Consider the following 11,808-nt stretch of genomic DNA (forward strand, 5'->3'; position numbering starts at 1 on the left):
GTTTTGTTTCTGCCCGCTGGAGTGACCGTGTGATCTGTCATGGACGGTGTGGATCTGAGTGGTGGTGCACGTGGCGCGTTTCTGGAAATTGGGGTTTCTGATCTCTTTCATTTGGGTTTGAATTTGTCGTGCATTTAGGGTTTTTTATTTTTTGAAAAAAAAAATTGTGGGGCCCATTGGGTGATGACGTGGCGGGAAAATAACTGGGTGGTTACGGCGTGAGCGAGAAGGAAACGCAAACGCAAACGCGCATTAGGGGTTGATGACGGTAAGAGCGCGTGGCGGTCACTTTTTTATGTGATGTTATGAAGGGTATTTTGGTAAATATATTGTGGATTATTGGGGGTGTAATTTGGGACTCGGTGCTCCCGTTTTGGGTTCATGGACCTGTTCTTCTTTGCTGAAATTACTATATTACCCTCTTTCGGACATTAAATGGACAAGAGTTTTTATTTTTTATTTTTTGACTATCACCAGGAATTAGAACCACTTCGCATAAAAGTCCAAATAAAAAGGACTTTTAGTTCTAGAAACTTGATTCATTAAATTCCACGATCAAAAAACAAAAATCTTATTGGATAAGAAAAATGTTAAAATGACTACAAATTTTAACTGTGATAATAAATACAATTGGTTAAATTTAAAAACATAATAAATGAATTTCTAAATTAAATTTTAAACTCATGTTGTAAAATTATAATCTCTCACTTTTAAGATTTCTTGCCAAATATGAAGTCTAAAGCCGCCTAAATTACAATAGAGGGGGATTAAGAATAATATTGTTTAAAATCTTAAATGTTTTATGGAGCTTAGGAAAGTGGATAAGAACAATTTGAATTGGAATTTTCAGAAAAATAATCTTTTTTTATAAGTGATTTTGAAAAAAAAAAAAAAATCAATATTGTAGGAGATGAAACATTTTGGTAAAAGAGTCAATATTTTATGTTTCTTGACCATTTTGTAGTGTTATTCTTCTGTGGGGTCAACCAAGCTTATGTGCCCAAAATTTATTTTCATGAATTACATTACACCAAATATTGAGGATGACGAAGAAAAAGATATATGCACCAATTCGAGTTGCTAGTTGGATATTGATTTGACCGCTAGTATATATGTCTTAAAAAAAAGAGGTCAACACACGCTAGATTGAGTTTGAGAGAATGGGTTAAGACGTTGGTTTCTATACTATAGCCTAGCCATCTTGTTTCTTTTGCCGAACTTTAGCCAGTTGTTCAACGATATCATTCTTCTCTCTGCTTGAAAAGCCAATGTTACTCTCCTTATCCTTTGTTTTCTGTTCATTTGTTTTGCACAACCCAATGGTCAATTCATAGGCCACATTCCTTTCTGTACATTGGCCTTGGTTGAATTCTAGTATTTTCCCTTTACATTTGATTGGGTTATGAATTTTTTTAGAGAAAAAAAACTTGTTTACATTACTCCTTTGCATACTATGCAAAAGACGGGATTGATGGACATAAAATTTCTAAATTTTGGTGCAAAATACAAGTGAAATATTTTTTACAATGATCATGATAACTCGAGGGATTGATGGACATTACTCGTTCAAGTGTGCTTGTCCAAAGAGACTCGGAACTGTCAAGCACACCCTCATCATTTCATGAAGTTGATTAGGGAATAAGTACAAAGGCATTCCAATATTGAAGGGCACAGTCTTTAGATCTAATGGGCAAGATCTCAACCCCACCAACCCACAATCCCTGATTATAGGCATAAATTCTGAGATTCTCGTCTTCCATTAATACCATTACACTCATTATGTCATGATCCAAATAAAGGAAGAAATTCAAGAAAGTGGTGGTGAAAAACCAACCTTATATAAAAGCTAGACCACACCATCCCAAAGGTATGAGAGAAAAACCTTTGCAGCTCTATTGTACATTGGGTTTAGTGAGTTTCGATTTAAGTATTAGAGAAGCTTGGGTCAAGATCACACCCGTGTTACTTCGACAGAGTGTTTGTGTTAGAGACTGCTTTCCCAATCAACCTATTGATCTACATGACCTCGATTGCGATGAGATTTTATACTTTGATAGAACTTTGTTCTTGATCACAATGAGGTTTCATACTTTGATAGAACTCGTAGAGATGATTTTTTTAAATATTGATTGTTTGATTTTGATTTTAATTTTCTTTTGTTGATAATGCAAAGATTCTTGAATAGAAAAAGGTCGAACATGCATTATGAATTTGATAGATATAATGCAAATTGGTGGGACGAGATATGGTATTCTAAAATTTGTTTGTGGGCAAGAAAGAGATTATTGTTGACAAAACAAATTTTCCTTTACGATTAGGGTGGAACATTCTTTAGCTTACCTACAATTATGAACTTTTACTTTAATCGACATGATTAGTTTTATAGGCAACCATCAAAGAAGATTATATGAAGGTCGAAGATGTACAGCCACGATTTGAAGCTGCTCAACAAAACTTTACAACAAGAGAGCGATAATTTTGAGAAGATGAACAAATGACACAAAGAATTAAATATTGAAGACATTATCTTTCAAGAAAGAGTTGAAAATGATTGAAGAGGAAATTTGAGTTGCTTGAGAGAAATGATGAAGGCGTTGAAAGTATTCGTCAGTGCTTCCTCAGCTCGTTGAAAATCTCAAGCATTCGTCAAAGTATCTTCTCATTTAGCATCCCATCCAAAATCTCAAGCATTGGTTTCTTTCAAGCAAATGGATTTCACGTTGGACGAGAAATGGAGGCCTTTTATCATTGTTGAAGTTATATATATATATATATATATATATATATATATATTACTATTTTGTAACCTCATACGTTTAAAAATAAACAAAATTAGATGCACTTTAAAATTCTTATATAAGTAAAATACTATTGATGGTCATTCTTATATCTTAACAACTCTTTTAAAAAAAGAACCTTATAAGAATATTATTTGGTAAAACATACAAATTGTTAGTTGCTGTGTATTTTACATTAGAAAAAGAAGAAGAAGAGAGAAATATTTTGTTACCTCTTAACTTAATTTTTGTTATTGTGGTGAAGTAAATTTATTTCATGTGTGCATTTTCAAATAAGATATTAACAACCAAATTTTAGATCATGGTATACTAATTCATTTAAATTTATGTTTGAACTAATAATAAGTTTTTTTTAAAGAAAACTTGGATTAGTTTTAAATAGATTAAAACTGGTTTCAAATGGTATCTAAATCGAATGGAATAGATGTAGTTTTATAAATATGTTGGAAGTATTATACATTCAAAGTTTTAGATAGAAGTATAATACATTTTGATTTAAGTCTTAATATTTTTTAAGTTTAGATTCATGAATCTACATGTATAGGCACTTGACACAAAATGAGAGATGGAATGACATTTGACACAAATTGAAGTTCATTTAAAATATAGAGATAGTTTGCATCAAATTTGAACTACTAATAAGTTTTTGTAAGAAATCTTGGATTGCTTTTAAATAGATTAGAACTGGTTTCAAATGGGATCTAAATAGAATGGGTTAGAAGTAATTTTAGATGGACTTAAATAGTTTTAAATAAGTTGGAAGTATTTCACATTCAAAGTTATACATAGAAGTATAATAAATTTTTTATTTGAGACTTTTTATATTTTTAAGTTTAGATTCATAAATCTACATGTAAAGGCACTTGACACAAAATAAGAGACGGAATGACGTACAACAAATTGAATACCATTTAAAATAATAAGAAATTCGGTATCAAATTAATTCACAATGAGAAGGGCACATACCACAAAATTAGAATTCATTTAGAATATAATTTGGACTCTTGATTGAAAATTTTCTCAACTTCCACTTTAATGTAATATATTTGGAACAAGGAATTGTGATGTTCCCTACTTTGTACTCTCCAAAATATCACAATAACATATTTAACATTAGCTTTAACTAAAAAAGAAATGAGAAAAAAAATAAGAATTAGCACACGTCACTTTTTCTAAAAATTAGCACACTATCTCTATGGGGAATGATACACCTTACAAACAATTTTTGCCAGCAATTAATCAATGAGTACTTATCATCTTTCTCAATTATTTTCTCTTTGTATTGCAAATTTTACTACTTTTTTTGGTTATTTTATTCTTTCTCAGAGAGAGAGAGAGAGAGATTAATAAAAATAAATAAAGAATTATAAAATAAAGACACAAAAGTAATCAAGTCATAACTGATAACAAAAAATTCAAGAGGTTAATCTAATTCATAAAGTTAATATATGTTATTTGATTAGTCAAAATTTATCAATGTAAAAGGGGTAAAAGTATACAATATACTTCAAAAGTTGTATACCGATTTACTCCCCTGATTGCTTTTAGAATTTTTTTTTTTTTTTTTTTTTGGAGAAACAGAAAAAAAAAATATATAGAAAGAATTCAACTCTCTTTTTTTGTTCTAATTATTTAAAACTTGAGTTTATAGTGAGAACTCAAATTTTGAAACTATGCAAAAGTCAACATATTAAAAGGAAAAAAAAATATTTATATATATATATATATATATATATATATTACAGAGGGATGAGAAGGTATTTGGTATATGTCATAAGAAAATAAGACATAAGTAAATTAAAAAAAAAAATTAAGTTTAAAATATGTACACGTTGCTTTGAGTTGGTGTGCATGAATTTGTTTTGAACGATATGAGAAAGTTGAATTGAATTTTAGTTGTTGTGAAAAACCAAGTATTGTGATTAGTTTTGATATTATCTCTCTCTCTCTCTATATATATATAACATGGTATAATTAAATGTGTTATACCTTCATTAAAAAATAAATGCTACACTTAAAGGATGTTTTGGGGAGGTTTGAGGGGGGAGGGGTATAATTGGCTGCCTATGCTTATATAAAAATAAAATATGATTAACTTGATAAACGTATTTAGTAAAACAAAAAATAATTGCAACATAAATATTATCGAAAAATAATAATAATAATAAAAGCTTTAAATCTTGCAAAATAACTTCACTAGTCTTTGTCTATCGAAATATAATTTGCTATTAATTAATTAGAACAGAATTGACTAAGCTGTGCCCCATTTTCCTTGAAGATTCTATAAAATAAACATATGTAGAATGTGATTGAGAACTCAGAAGATATTGGGAAAAAAATATATGTAGCTTTGGAATTTTAAATTGTAAGACTGACCTGTCGTGGATTAGATTTTTAAAATTGTCAAGAGGCTCTGTTCCCATGTTGCCAGGAATGAAACTACAGGTCTATGATGGTTTTGGACCTCTTCTACAACCTACCCCTTATCATGTACCACGTTCACTTGGGCTGAAGATAAGCCCGTCAAATGTTTTTACAGTCTTATCACAAAAATAAGAAACTAGTAAATCGAAATAATATTGTAATTGAACCAACATTTTTTTTTAAATTTTTTTTATAAATAGGATTAGGAGCAGCTTGATGCATTTGGGAGCTTTAGGCGAAAATTGGTTTGAGACATTTTATATTTTTAAATAGAAAAATTTTGAGAATTTTTTTTTAATCTTTAGAAAATCTATAAACACAAAAAGATTAACAAAACTTTTCACAACTATTGATGTGACAAATTGTTAGTGGTAAATAAAAATGTGATGTTAGTGATAGACTTAAATGATAGACTTAAATGAAAACTAGTAAAAGTTTGTCAACTCAACTGTTATGAAAAATGCTATGAAATTCTTTGTGTATTGCTTTTTTTTTTTTTTTTGGTTGCGAAAAGTGTTATATTCACAACAAATTTTAAGTATTATGTTGTTACTGATTCTAATTTAAACCTATTATTGAAATTACTTTTTTACTTACCAATAACAACTAGTAACAACCTGCCACTTAAGATTTGTTGTGAAAAATTTTATAAACATAACATTCTTCTCTCTCTTTTTTCTTGTTTTTCATTTGATAAAAAAAAATTATTTATTGGCTAATATTTGGGCTTAATTAATAACATTACAATAAAAAAAATTTTACTCTATTGGTTAAAATTTGGGGGCCTTAGGTTAGTGCCTCATTTGCTTCTATTGTAGAGTCGGCCCTGAATAGGATAGTATTTTAAACGTATGGTGTTCGTCCATAATGATTGTTTTTAGGCTAAAATGCAAAATTCACCTTCTATGATTCACTTCAATCCTCTAACTTTATTTTCTTTCTTTTCAATCCTCTAAGTTTCAAATTTATTCAATCAAGGCTTCTTCATCAACCTTTGTTATATGTTGCATTTAATTGTCCAATTGATTAATTTTTTTCTTCAAAATTTTTTAAATTAAAAAAATTTAATCAATGATTGAAAATTATTTTCCATTATTAAAAAAAAATTAATGGAAGTTGATAGGCTTAATTAAATAAACTTAAAACTTATATGACTAAAATGAATTATGGTAAAACTTAGAAGACGATCATTTTAGCATTGTTTTTATCATCAAACAAAAATACTAATTGATTTTTGGTGTAAGTAAAGATGAACCTTAAGTTTTTTTTTTTTAATTTGATGACAAGATAGTTTTGACTTAACTCAAACTCACAACTGACACTTCTGGGTTTACTTATTAAGTTCATTAACCATTGAGGTAGGCCTGGTGTCCAAAATAACATTGTCCTTATGAGGATCACAACAATATCCTTCGGGCCCCTTTGTTGGTGCAATCCAAGTAAATTGAGAGCCCAAAGTAGTCAAAGAAATTAATATACCGAAAGAAAAACATAGGTTGATCTTAGTTTGAGTCTGATCTGTGATTTCTGTACCAAATATTTGAATCCCATGATCCAATAAGGTGACCATACCATATTTGAATTCCCAGTTGAATTAAATAAGTAGGTGCCGTCTCTTTTATTTAATGTAATAATTAATAATGTGATGCAAAGCTAATGCAATAATTAATGTAACTCTTAAGGTTGTGCCCACTAATGGAAGCACCTATACGAGCCAGAATAGACCCCTGGCCAATAAGACCTTAACAACCTCATATAAATCAAAAGATAAAAAGTGTAGCTGAAGTGTGTGTTGGTCAATATAAACTAGAATCAATCTCCACATATTCTTCTGAAATGTGTGTTTTCCATAAATTATTGCCAAATCCAGGCTCTCTCCATTTAAAGTCTACTTCAACTTCATAAAGAAGACAACAAACATAAAAATTTTTGCAAACTTCAATTTGGTTGGGGAGATGGAAAAGTGGAGTGATGAATTTTTTTTTTTTTTTTTTGCTTGATTAAGAATAAAAATGAGAAAATAAAAAATGTAGTTTGTATAAATTTAATCTCATACCCCTCTTAGATAAAAAATAAAAAAGTAACAAACTATATTTTTATTAAAAATTTGTGTATGGATGGACACTTCATATAAAAAAACCTACAAAAACCCAAAAGATATGAGAGAAAAAAAATGGATAATTTGATGAAAAAAAAAATTAGAAAAAAGAACGTAGGAAAAGTAACATAAAATGACAAAACGAAAGAAGGGAAGAAATGGATAAGGAAAAGAAAAGAAAAAAGAAAAACCAAAACAAGTGAGAAGTAAGAACTGAACGAAAAAAAGAAAAGAAAAAAGAAAGATTGAACCGTGGAAGAAGAAAAAAGAACCTTGTTGCACTAGGATAGCTTTGTCCAAAAGGCTAATCATTTTTGAACTCTTATTTTCTCTTCACATTTCTCCCTATTTTGGAGAGATTGTATTTTAGTGAACCTGGAAAGAAAACTCCTAGACTCCACCAGTTGTCCCTTCCATTTTTCCAAACTCCAAATCTCCTTAACCAGACGGATTGTTAATGGTAAGAAACCATAGAGGATTTCTTCGAACCTAACATTAGTGATGGGTAAACTCAAGGCAAGTGGAGGAAGGTGTACTTGAATAAAAAAAATTTCCAAAAACATTGACAATAGGAATACTGTGATTGCAAAACTCTCGGGCCCTTAACGGGTGTTTGGTTTGCCATGATATTACGTTACATCGTAATATTATATTAATATAATCTCAATACAAAAATATAACATTATATTGTTTAGAAATGTAATGAGATTAAGATGATGTGATATATTTAGTAATTTTAAATTATGGTAATATTTTAAAAAATAAAATAAACAAAAAAACTTAATATCATATTATTTTAAGTAATGTTCATGACATTAAGGGTACATCATAACGAACCAAACGTTCCCTAAGAGATTCAATTTGGCCCATGGTTTGAACATTCGCAAAATCATCACAGAAGTAGCTGCTAGACCTCTTGTAGACATTCTCACAGTTGTTCTAACTCTGTTTTTAACTCTCATCCATGCATTGGAATGATTTTTTAGTGCAGGTTGCCAGGTTCCTTCATCAAGCATATGACAAATTTGGGCCCGTTTGGTTGTATCGGTTTTCAAAAACTCTAGATTCTGTAATGAAAGTGTATTTTGTTGGTACCATATTTCTATAACATTTTTTTTTTCTAAAATTGAAAGCACAATTAAACATTTAGTATGAATATGTGTTTTTAGGAAAAAAAAAAGTGTGTTTTATGTGTTGTGAGCATCATGTAGGTCTCACAATTTTCAAAATAATTACAACAATGCTACTTAAAACAGTTATTTGAAAAATGAAAACACCATTTGAGGTGTTCTCAAAATACAATATTTAAACATTCTAAATTGAGAATTTTGACTTAAACGCTTTTTGCTAAACACCGTTACTAAGCATTGAAAATTAAGTTTAACTTTGGTACCAAACAAGCCCAAAACCCCAGCATGCACATGAAGAGACCCTTTAGTAAAAGTTATAAATGAACTAACTCAAACCGAGTAATAAAAGTTCCAAATTATCATCTAATTTTATTTCAAAAATGAATCAAGCTCGAGCTCATCACTAAACAATATTACAGGTTTTTACTTTTCTCATATCTAATAAAAATTACAACTAAATTTTTATAGCTATTCACAAATTTATGCTAATACTTAATAACTAAATAATATTATATTGTTTGATTTAATTAGATAGAAAAATTTTGTTTATGAACTTATGAGAATTAATTAGATTTACCAATCTTATTTTATTAAAAATTATACAATTTTTACTACATATGGACTATTTATATTATTAATAAATTACAATTAATAATTTGATAATTTATGAACTTATTTACAATTTTATAAAATCAAATCTCAAGTCTGTGTATAAGTATATTTCTATGCATGTATATACATATAAACATATAATATTAGAGTTATATAAATAAAGTCTTGTATTCAATATTCATAAGCTTATTCAAAAGCACATTATTATATTTGAACTTAACTTATTTAATTGTCAATCTTAAACTTAGACTTGAACTTGGTTCATTTGTTAAATAAACAAATATAGACTTTTTTTCATTTGTTAAATAAACAAATATAGACTTTTTTTTTTCCTCGGATTGAGTTCAAATTGTTCATAAACAATCCATTTCATTTATAATCTTGCTTTTGTGTTCTACTTGGACCTTCCTAATCATATTGTATGATAATTATTGGCTGATGCATGGGCCGGGTGTTTAGTTTCCAAGACTCGTTTGTGCTTAAAAAATTTATTTCTTAATATAATTACACTTAAAATAGAAAGGAAAAAGAAAAAAAAAAGAAAAAAGAAAAAAGAAAAAAAAAAGAGAGGTGTTCATGAAGTTTGCAAAGCTATGACATCAGGCCCTTCAGTTGAGATTCTCTCTGCCCATAACATCTTCCATTTTCCAAATTAAAGAGAAAGGAAAATATTTTTATAGATGGAGAATCCACTTTATCTATCCACTCTTATTGAGACCTTCGTTGAAGAATTAGATATATACTATTAATATGCGTAATGCTTCCCACTTTTTGTCACATACATGGATGCACAAAAGATTTCGTTGAAATCGTTTGTGCTTCTCTCTCTCTCTCTCTCTCTCTCTCTAAGAAGAGAAATTGTAAATCTTACGGTACAATATTAACTAAGAATTTTCATTATTTTTATCAACTTAAACATTGCATTTTTTTTAAAGGTAACTGTATTTGTATATAATAACTTATTATTTAAACTAAAAAAACCAATAAAAATAAGTTATCATTATCCAAAGAATGTCCTGAATATGATGGAAATCAACAAGAAGGGCATTAGAACTGATCAGAATATGTATTAAGTATATTACAGAGGAATATATATATAAAAGACCCTTTCAATACAAGGTAATATAGTTCTACATGTAGTATACAAAGTATTAGGTAACAAATATAATGGATGGGTCACAGCAACACTCATCTAAGAGGCAACAACAACATAAAGCTGCAAGGCTGCAAAATCAGACAAATCAAATAAACAAAAAAAGTTAGAATTTGTCACGATCATCAGGATATCCTGTATATATATTACTACATATATATTCTTGTGAATAAAAGAGATAGTTGGTAAATACACTATATATATAACAAAGAAGCAATTATGATACAGAACTAGTTTATAGTACACACCATCCCTCAAGAAAACTTGGTTCTCGCCTAGGTGGTGGTGGAGCTGCATAGTACTGAGGAGGTGCCGCCACTGGTGGTCCTTGATAAGGGCCTGTGTTCAAAATTGCATATTGAAATAATAAGAACATGTTCCATTTTTGTTTTTCTTCTTTTACCAAAATATAACATCCCCTCTATAGTGATAACTGATAATTAACAATAACAAAGTGCAAGTTGAGAAATAATCCAATGATTCAGCAAGATTTTCATTGGAGATATAGATTTTTAAAGGGGTATTCATTTAAGTTAATAATTGAAATAAAATTTTAAAAAAATGTTTAATCTAGCTATATATAACAGCCTTCCCTGGCCACCACATATAAAACATAACAGAGAAAATAAAAGAAAGGAAGCTAGTAAGGACAAGAAAGAGGATGAAGTTACCTTGATTGGCATATGGATAGCCATATTTGGGATCATTCATCTCTGAAATGCAAACCAAAAATACAACACCACAGAGAGATAGTCACTTAGAGGGTATTGGAAGGTAGGTATTGTTTAGTTTTTGAGGTGTTATAGGCTGGCGTCTATATACTTGGAGTCTTGGAGGAGAAAGTTTGAGAATATAATGTGTGGAAAGAATAAAGAAAGGTCTAGAACCACAATTCAACTAAAATATAGAATTTCTAGTTTCTGCCATCATGATGACATTTCTTCTGCCTTAATTATGAGAGAGTTAATATTCCAGACGGGTCTATCCAACAAAAATAATACTATGTTATATTTTAAGTAATTACTTAATTGGTAAGAAAAATTAATTTATTAGTTGGTGAATTCTAGAGGAAGACAGAGACACTAAGTTCAAAATCAATATAGAAGTTGGGACTTGGGACTAATCTCTCTTTCATCACATGGCAAGATGGCAAAGCAGGTGCTTTTTTTTTTTTTTTTTTTTTGGAACTTTGATTCATTTTGAAGTTTCACTGTTAAAGGGTTGGATATTGAAACACTTGGGAATCATGTGAGCCGATGCTTGAGTTTCAAGCTCACATTAAAAGTGAGGATTCCTTTAGCCTATAATAAGATATTATTGTTCTTGATCTAACAATTTGGTGTATTGGCCACCGCCGAAAACCCCAGAATCTATTCTATTTACATTATAAAAAAGGAAACTTCATACAAAACTTGATCCTATTTTGGTCAACTGATACAGACGTATAGATTGTTTCGTCGTTGCTTAATATTCTTTAATTCTTTTTAATTTTTATTCTTTATTGTGTCAAATCATTTTAATATTTTTATTGGTGTGACATTAAATACCCGTTTAGATTTGTGATAAATAATGTGGATCATAAAATGAATGAAT

General features: G+C 29.3%; 1 long non-coding RNA gene across 1 annotated transcript; it reads right to left on the reverse strand.

Annotated features, from left to right (window-relative positions):
• Window positions 1–10,021: 10,021 nt before the first annotated feature.
• LOC126707210 (uncharacterized) lies at window positions 10,022–11,126 on the reverse strand. Its single transcript, XR_007648862.1, has 3 exons — window positions 10,887–11,126; window positions 10,464–10,554; window positions 10,022–10,286 (listed from the first exon to the last, which is right to left on the reverse strand). It is a non-coding gene; the product is annotated as an uncharacterized LOC126707210 (long non-coding RNA).
• Window positions 11,127–11,808: the final 682 nt, after the last annotated feature.

This window comes from Quercus robur, chromosome 11 (genome assembly GCF_932294415.1).
Source record: "Quercus robur chromosome 11, dhQueRobu3.1, whole genome shotgun sequence".
NCBI lineage: Eukaryota > Viridiplantae > Streptophyta > Magnoliopsida > Fagales > Fagaceae > Quercus > Quercus robur.